Below are 8,698 nucleotides of genomic sequence, written 5' to 3'. Positions count from 1 at the left end.
TCCTCTCCCCATGGGCCTGAATAAATGGCATCTTTCCTTCCTTCTTCCTTCCTTCCTTCATTCCCTCCTTCCCAACCTCCCTCCTTTCTTCCTTTCTCCCTTCCTTCCTTCCCTCCCAACCTACCTACTTCCTTCCTTCCCTTTTTCCCTCCCTCCTTCCTTCCTTCTTTCCCTCCCTCCTTCCTTCCCTCCTCCCTCCCTCCCTTCCCAACTTCCCTCCTTCCTTCCATTTTCCCTTCCTTCCTTCCCTCCACCAACTTCCTTCCTTCCTTCCTTCCTTCCTTCCTTCCTTCCTTCCTTCCTTCCTTCCCCCCTTCCCCTCTGTGGCCCTTTGGTTGACTTCTGTAAAATCCATGAGCCTCACATGGTGAGCCCTGGACAAAATGAGGGGGAGTCATGCTGAAATTCTGCCTCCTTGCTCCCCCTCAAAACTATCCCAAACCCTCTCAGCCTGCCCGCCAGGACACGGAGGTAGGGGCAGAGCTGAGCTGGAAGAGGCCTGGGTGCCCCTCCCTTGCTCTTGTCCTCCCATTCTCCCTCCAGGAAGTGGCTCCACCAGCACCAGGGATCCATGGGGCATTGGCCCAGGGCTGCCCATATCACGGGTGGGGAGACTGAGGCCCAGAGCGGAGAATGTCTTACCTGAGTCACCCTGGGAATGAATGACAGGGTAGGAGCTAACTTTGTCCCCCGGCTGTCAGAATTGAAGAGGCCCTAAATTCCTGACTGACTCGGATGGGGAAACTGAGGCACTCTGCCTGTGGTTTGGGTGTAGGCCAGGGGTAAGAGGCCTTCCGGGGGGGGGGGGCAGGAGGACCCAGGAGGTCAGGGCAGCTCTGTCAGGGTGCAGGCAAGCACATCTGTGTGGAAGGGGAGCCCGTGTGGATGGGTTTGAAAACGAGCACAGATCTGGTTGCCTGTGGGCATGGGTGTGGTGTGGGGACCTGCCTGTGAGTGTGTTGGGATCATGAGTGTGAGCGTGTGTGGGGGGCATATGCCAGCAGCGTATGTGAGCCCGTCCCATGAGGGGTGTGAGTGTCTGCGGGAGTCTGCCTCATCTTCCTTTCATTCTCTCAGAGTCTATGGAGCACCGGCTGTGTGCCCGGCTCCGTGTTAGGCCCTGCGAACCCTGTAGTGGAGAAAGCAGTCAAAACCTCTGCCCTCCCAGAGCTCCCAGAGACCTGACGAATCATCACCCACACAGTGTGCCAGCAAGCAATCATGGCTGAGGAGGGCCCCAAAGCAGGGGGGAGGCCGTGCATGCGTGCGCGGGCGGGTGCTTGTGCGGGTGTGTGCTGGGAGGGGCTGACGTGTTAAATCACGAGGCCGGTGATGATCGGAGATCACAATAGTGGGAAAGACTTAAAAAAAGAGGAGCTAATACCCAAAATATATAAAGGACTCCTGCGGGTCTATGGCAAGATAATAGACAACCCAACTCAGAAAGGGACAGAAGACTTGAACAGGCAATTCTCCAAAGCAGATCTACAAATGGCCAATTAGCACGAGAGTAGAAGTTTGATGTCACTGATTAGGGGCAAGCAAATCCAAACCGCCAGGAGCTCTCACTTCGCACCCAATTAGGAGGGCTCTCATTCAAGAAACAGGGGGTAACAAGTGTCGTGTTCTAGCTACGCAGAGGCCCATCGCTCAGCCTGGAAGAAGGAAGGACCTTCCGGCCCTTGCTACAACATGGATGGACTTTGAGGATATTAGGCTAAGTGAAACAGGCCAGACCCAGACAATATCATGTGATTCCACTTAAAGGAGTTACCTTGCATCATCGAATTCATAGAGGCAGAAAGTAGAATGGCGATGGTAGGGGGCTGGGGGGAAGGGGAGAGTGGGGAAGTTGTCAAAGCAGAGAAATAAGCAGGAGAGGAGAGTGTCTTAGCTGCGCTTCCCCAGAAGCAGAGCTGAGACCAAGCCGTGAATGCAAGTCGTCTCCCCAGGAGGTGACCCCAGGGAGCATGGGAGAGCAGCTGGAAGGGAAGGAAGTCTCTACGGGGTGCCCGGGAGCAGAGAGCCCTGTGGACAGTTGGGGCTCGGCCCCACTGGGGGCCTCGAGGAGACTAAGGGGATGAGGAACCCAGGCTCTCCAGCCACGCCTGTCTTCAGCGAGTCCTCCAGGCAGCTGCGTGGGCATAGAGGGCAGACACGTCTGCGTGTCTGGGGCCTTGTGCCTGTTATATATGGCTGTGCTGATCCCAGGTGGGCTCAGGTGTCAGAGCGGATGGGGGGAGGGACATCGAGGGGGCCACTTGGCTGCAGGGCTGAGCATTTTCCTCACTCTGCATCCCTCCTCCACGACCCCGGCCGGGTGGCATGCATATTTCTGTGTGCCCACAAGCGGGCCCGGGGATCCGTGCCTGTGAGTGTATCTGTGGGAGCGTGAGTTGCCCACGAGCATACCTGGACGTGCGTGTGTGCTGCCAGTCGGTGCATTCGCACACGTGTGTGCACCTCTGTTCGTGTGCTTATCTGTGTGTGTCAGCATGCATGTCTGGGCGTGTACGTGCTGGGGGGCTCTGCTGAGTCAGTGTGGGTGCTGGGCGGGCAGCACTGCCAGCCGGGCCGCGGCCTCCCCACAGTTGCATAAACACTGTCCCAGCTCCCCCCTCAAGCAGGGTGGTCCAGCCTGTGGCCGTGTGGCTGGGGGGAAGGGATCGGAGGGGGCAGAGGGTTGGCCCCCCTTTTAGTCTGGTCCCCTCCACGCCTCTAGGGCCAGGACCCGTGCTCTGTAAGGTGGGGTCTAACCTGGAGTCTCTCTATGCCTCCCTTTCCCCATCCAGTCTGAGGCCCGATCTTTGGGGTCTTTCTAAGGCGGCAGGAATATTCACCTCGGGTTTTAGTCCTGGTCCAGGCTGATCTAGAGGGTCAGCGGGGCAGCCCGGGGACACTGGGGGCGATGGGTAGAGGTCAGCCTCAGGACCCCGGAACGAACGGTCCCTCCTTTGCTCCGATGTCCCTGCTTGGCTGCTTCTGGCTCTTGGTGGCTTGCTGTATCCTGCAGCCTCTCCCCAGACCCCATCCTCAGGGCTCAAGGGGTCACCATCTGGGACATGGAGCAGATGGTGCTAACTGGGGGGCTGAGAGGGCCAGACACTCAGGCCGAGGTAGAATGACGTCAGCCCGGGGCTTGAACACATCAGGTATTAGAGGAAGGTCTTCCTAGGCCATGAGAAGAAAAGAAATCAGACCGCGGGTATGAGAAACTGGGCGCTAGAGCCAACAGAAAGCTGAAGACCACCTGAAGAGAAATTGGGGTTGGAGTAAAAAGGTCCAAGCCAGGGACTGCGTGAAGTCAGAAGCAGGGTAGGCTGGGGTGCAGAGGAAGTGGGGGGAGAGGCAAACGAAATTGGACTGCGGCCGGTGTGAGCAGCAACCCCCACAATGTGGAAGTGGGTGCTTGGGGGCCTTAACACTGTGCTGTGGTCCTAAGGCTCTGGGTGGTGGGGAGTGTTGAGGGGAGGGGGCCAGGAGGAGCCTGCCTGGGTGCAGGGCCTGCCTCACCCCTGGGACTGCTGACCTGATGGCCTCAGAGAACCCAGGAAAACCCCAGACCTTGAACCCGGTGACCTAGTACCGCAGTGGCTCCTTGGGGGTTCTCCCGGGTCCCTTCCACCTAGCCCCAGGCCCGCCCTCACCCAAGTTTGGGGGTTATTTGTTCCCGCTTTCCCAAAGCCACACAATCCTGGTTTGCCCAAACGCTGACAGAGCACGGCTGGAATGTGGAGTGTGTGTGAGTGTGTGTACACACGAGGCTCCCCGGGGCCGGCCGCGAAACAGGCCCCCTCGGGTCTCAGCAGCCGGGGCGCAGGGCCCCTTGGACAGGGGAAGGCCTAGGTCGTCAGGGCCGGAAGGGGGCCCTGCCTCCCCCGCTCTTCCCTTGCTTCGCTGAGGATTCCTGAAGTTCCACCATTTTCTTCCAATCTCTGTCCCCTCCTCTGGCCTGTGGGTCTGGGTACCTCACCTGTCTAGTGAGGTGAGAATCAGGACGCCAGAGCCTTTCTGGAGGGTGGGGGCGCGGGGTGAGGCAGGTAGAAGACTCTGGAACTCCGCAGATGGGGAGATAACACTCCTTGGGAAGTCTCAGGTCTCGACCAACTTTCTGATTCTTTATACGTTGGTCTAGCTGAATATGAGTGCCCTTTCCCCTCACCATTCCCATGCCCTGGGTCTGGAGGTCGCTGTCTTCCCTCTCCCCAGCACTTCTTCCATTTCACTTGCCATGTGGTCCCGTCCATTCCTCCCATAGTAGGCTTGGAAGCCACTTAAAGGAGCTCCGCAATGACACCCCCAGCTCTGGAGCTAACTGGGATAGGTAGTGAGCACCTTGTCCTAAGGGGTGTGCAAGCCGAGGGAAACCAATTCTAGTCATGAAGCCTGAAAAAGGGGTTCTGGTTCTGGTAGAGGTTGGAAGCATATGGGTGTCCCCAAGCCCCAGGGCCTAGCTTGTGACAATGTCCAAGAAAGTTTTCAAGAGAGAACCGTAAGGCCCATGTTGGTGGCCCATGGCCTTGCCATGAAGCTCATTTTATGCATCTTTAAGGCCTGTCTTTCTTCCAAGATCCCATGGCCTACTCTTTTTTTTTTTTTTTTGTCTGGAGAATATCCTTTTGTTTACAAAACAATGGTGATGGTAGCTGGTGGCTGGCTGTTGTTTTCATGTCTTTAGTTGGCAAAATCAGACCTTACAAGTCGATTTTTAAGTTTTGAGAAAATCTCAATTTGTTGCAATCGGCATCTCCCTAAAGCCCTGGATAGAGACCCTTGAATGGGGCCCAGGCTTTCCAGGCCCGAGGCTCACTGGAATGAACTCACTCGTTCATTTGTTCTTTCATTCATGCATAGTGTAATTATCAGAGGCTCGTGCTGACTCACAGGCCTGGCCCCCACCAGGTGAGATAGAGCGGGGAGTGGAGACTCAGCGGGGCTCACTCAGGGGAGCCCCTGAGACGGGCGGGTGCTGGTGAGGTCAGGCCCGGGGGTGGGGGGCAGCATGAGGATGGGATGATGTCTCCGCTCCCTCATGGCAGTATCTGGGATCCTGCGATTCTGAGGGTCCCTGAAACTCTGGGACCCTGTCGGTACCTACAGCCGGAAGTGGGAAGCCGGGGGCAGTCACGGCCTGTGTGGAACCACAGCACAAAGGCACAAATACCCAGTGGTTTTCAACCCCCGGGAAGAGAAACAGTGCTCAGGGCTGAGGGACGGATAAAGGGGGAAAGCCGGGCACACCCCTCTGTGTAGCCTGGTCTGAGTGAAGGGGTGCAGGCCTGGGAGCCCCCAAGAGGGAGATATACCCACATCCAGCAGTTCTGGACCAGCTGGAAGTTTCTCCCTCTATCTGGAGCTTAGGCTCTGCGCATTCCATCCCCCACATGGTGGCTTCCTTGTAGTAAGGGGGTCCCTGGGGTAGGTCTGAAGAGTAGAGCTGGAGCCGTCGGCAGGCCCTGGGCCCCCAGGATTGTGTGGACAGCGAGAACCCTCCGGGGCCACATCAGGGGTGACTCCTACCCTCTTGGGCTCCTGAGGATCCAGCCCTCGCACCCCCCACACAGGGTGGACTGCCTGGCTGTAGGGGGCCAAAATGCCATCAAGGGTGGCCTCCAAACTCAGTCCTCAGCGCCCCCCCCCCCCCCCCCCCCGCATTGCCTGCCCCACCTGGGCTCCTGTCTCAGCTTCCTCTGTGGGCAGAGTCTGTCCCCCAGGGGGAGGCCCTGACCCCTGCAGGCTCTGGGAGTAGGGCCTGGGTCAGACCGCATTTAACCCATTAGTGCATGATGATGGGGTGTCTGCTGGGCTCCTAGTTCTTCCCCAGATGCCAGGACAGTGCAGTGAGCCCACAAAGAACATGTCCCTGCCGGGTCCTGCTCTGGCTTTGGTCCAGCTCTCAGGTCTCCTGTCCTTGTGCTTTGGCCTGTGCTTCCAGACCCTACTTGCCATCCCCGAGTGAGTGAGGAGAGACCTTTAATTCCGTTAATCTGGAGTGGCTACCTTCCCTACGAGCCCCAGATTGTGACCTCAGAGTTGAATGGGAAGGGGCCTCAGACACCTGGGCCAACCTCTTTTCCGGGGCAAGTCTGATGAGCTGCTGTTTGCTTGAATATCCCCAGCAACAGGGAGTTCACCTCCTACTGAGGCAGCTCCCTGATGTGGGGCAAAAATTTGTCCAGGGGCCTTCCCAGCTCCCCAAAACTGGGTCCGCAGAACTGCTCCCTGGCCTAGCTTCTAGGTGACTCTCTAAGCTGACCCCAGCCCTGCCATCCTCTGGGTTGACCCCTTGATCCAGGATGGGCCTTGCCCTGCATCAGGCGGCTGACCCCGCCAGAGCTCAGTTTGTTAAGGTCCTGAGCAGGGCAGGGACCTTGAGAACTGTCCTAGCATCTGCTGCAGGCAGGGGACACCGGGGCTGGCTCTGTAGTGTCAAGGGGGCCTCTGAGGCCACCTGTGTGGCAGGTAGCCCAGGGCCCGTGAATAGAGTCAGGGAACACGGTGTTACAGAGGGTGACAGGGTGGTGGGGGACACGTAGGAGGATCCAGGCTTAGGGGTAGGTAAGTTCAGGTTCAGACTGTTGGGGGAGGTCCCTGCCGGTTGCCCTGGGGCTCTAGATCTGAGCCTCAGTTTCTCTCCTGTGTTGGACTGGAAGTGTGGAAGCCTCTGGTGTTCTGAGCTCTGGAGAGGCTCCTTCTGGACTCTGAGCTTCGGGCTGGGGGCAGTAGGGGGAGGCGACAGCTGCTTTGAAATGTGGAGAATAATAAAGCAAGGAATGTCTGAGCTCAGGGGAAAAAATAACCCCCGCCCGCTGGGCCTCCCACCCTGCCTGGCGTAATGAATTAAGTACAGGGAGGCAAGTTTCATGTGGGGGCGCGGGCTGGGGGGGAGGCTAGAAGGCTCCTAATGAGAAACAGGGTCCTCGGTGGGGCCACCGGGATCTGGGGGTTCAGGGCCACCTGACCTGGACCCTGGGGGTGTCCTCACTCCCCCAAAGCTTCCTATCAATCCCCCTTTGTCTGCGCGTGCGCGTGTGTGGGGGAGGGGCATTGTCCCATCTCGGTGCTGACCTCTGACCCTGGGCTGCGCCCCAGTGTTGGCTCTAAAAGTCAGAAATGGGAGAAAATGCAGCTGACCTGGAGGGATCATCTCATTCTCACTCACTCCCTTTCCTGGCTGGGGCTGGGTGGGTGCATTTGAGTCCAGGATGATGGAGCCAAGGCTGCCCCCTGCTGGACTGATCAAACCTGCAGCGGGGCCCAGAAGCCTCTGACCAGAAGCCCCAGGTCCCCAGTCCAGGCCACCTCCGGCTTTTAGTCCTGACAGGCGCTCCCCTTCCTCTGCCAATCCCTCCTCCCAAGGTAGCCCTACCTTCCCTTGCTGTCCTATATCACTGGCCCCAGTTCAGCTCCCCTTATCTCCTTGGGGCTTGGACATCAGCATCTCCCGGTCCAGCTCTACCCTTCCAGTCCACCAGTCTTGGGGGGCATCTGGCTTTTTCACGGTTCCCCTTCCCCCACCTCTGCTCTCTCCTTCCCCAGTGAACTTCATGTTCCCCCAAACAAGGTTCACACTCACATCTTCACTCATGCTGTTTCCCTGTCTCTTATCTGGTGGATCCCGGTTCATCTACCTGCAAAACAGCTTTCTAAAAGACCATCCCTTCCCAGGGGCCTCAGGGAACAGTAGGGTAAGTGAGTAATGAGACCATCAGCAAAAGGGTGAATTCTCAGCAAGAGAGCTGCAGAGCGGTGGCAACAGCAGGTAGGTTTGTTCCTGGGGCTCCCCAAGGAGCCTGTCCCACCTCCCAGCTTCTGCTGGCTTTGGGCAAAGCTCCTACTTTATTTTTAAGAAGTCTGGCCTGGGACTTGGAGCTCCTTGAAATATTCTCTCTCTCTCTCTCTCTCTCTCTCTCTCTCTCTCTCGTCCCTTCTCTCCCCCACCCACTTGAATTAAAACCATTGTTTTGCAAGCACATGTTAATTAAAAAGCAAACATGTTTTGCTAAGTAATTTGGAAGCTCAGGTTATACGAACCAGAGTCATTCCAGTATAAAAAAGTCTCTCACCCAGCTTGTCCCAGTGTCTCGGGAGCCTGTGTTGGACTACACCCACGGGTGCCGTAGATGCGTGTCCGTTTAGAGGCAGACCTGCCACCTGGGCGGGCCTACCCAGGACAGGGTGTCCTTTCTGTCTCACCGGTGGGGATGTGGAGGCAACTCAGAGGCCGAGAGCTCTGGCCAGCCCTCTGCAAACGTGTGCTGTGGGCCCCAGGAACACTAGCTGGTGAGGAAGCATGAAGGGTTCATGTGCCCCGTCCTGCAAGGCAGGGTCCTTGTCTCAGAGCCACTGCCCAGCTTGGGGGGGAGGTGTGAAGGGACGGGGTGGGGGGGCATGACAGGGCCGTAAGCCCAGCCAGGAGGGTCAGCGGGTCCTGCCTGGCCCGGGCCACCTCCCTGAGGTCTCTAGCACAGCTGGGACAACAGTTCCCCAAAGCTGGGACAGTTGATCCCTTAGGTGACAGCCCAAGGCAAGGACCAGCCTGATGGGCCAGGGGCACCTTGGATGCTCCGGGGCACCTCCTCTAGCCTCAGCTCCCCACTCCATGTCTGGTGATGGCCACAGTGCCATGTCCCCACCCTGCTCTTGGCCCTGGGCGTCCGGGGGCCTCTGAGGCCCTTCATACCTTGTGCAATAACCT

This window comes from Meles meles, chromosome 20 (genome assembly GCF_922984935.1).
Source record: "Meles meles chromosome 20, mMelMel3.1 paternal haplotype, whole genome shotgun sequence".
Classification (NCBI taxonomy): Eukaryota; Metazoa; Chordata; class Mammalia; order Carnivora; family Mustelidae; genus Meles; species Meles meles.
Note: the sequence above shows the minus strand (reverse complement) of the source record.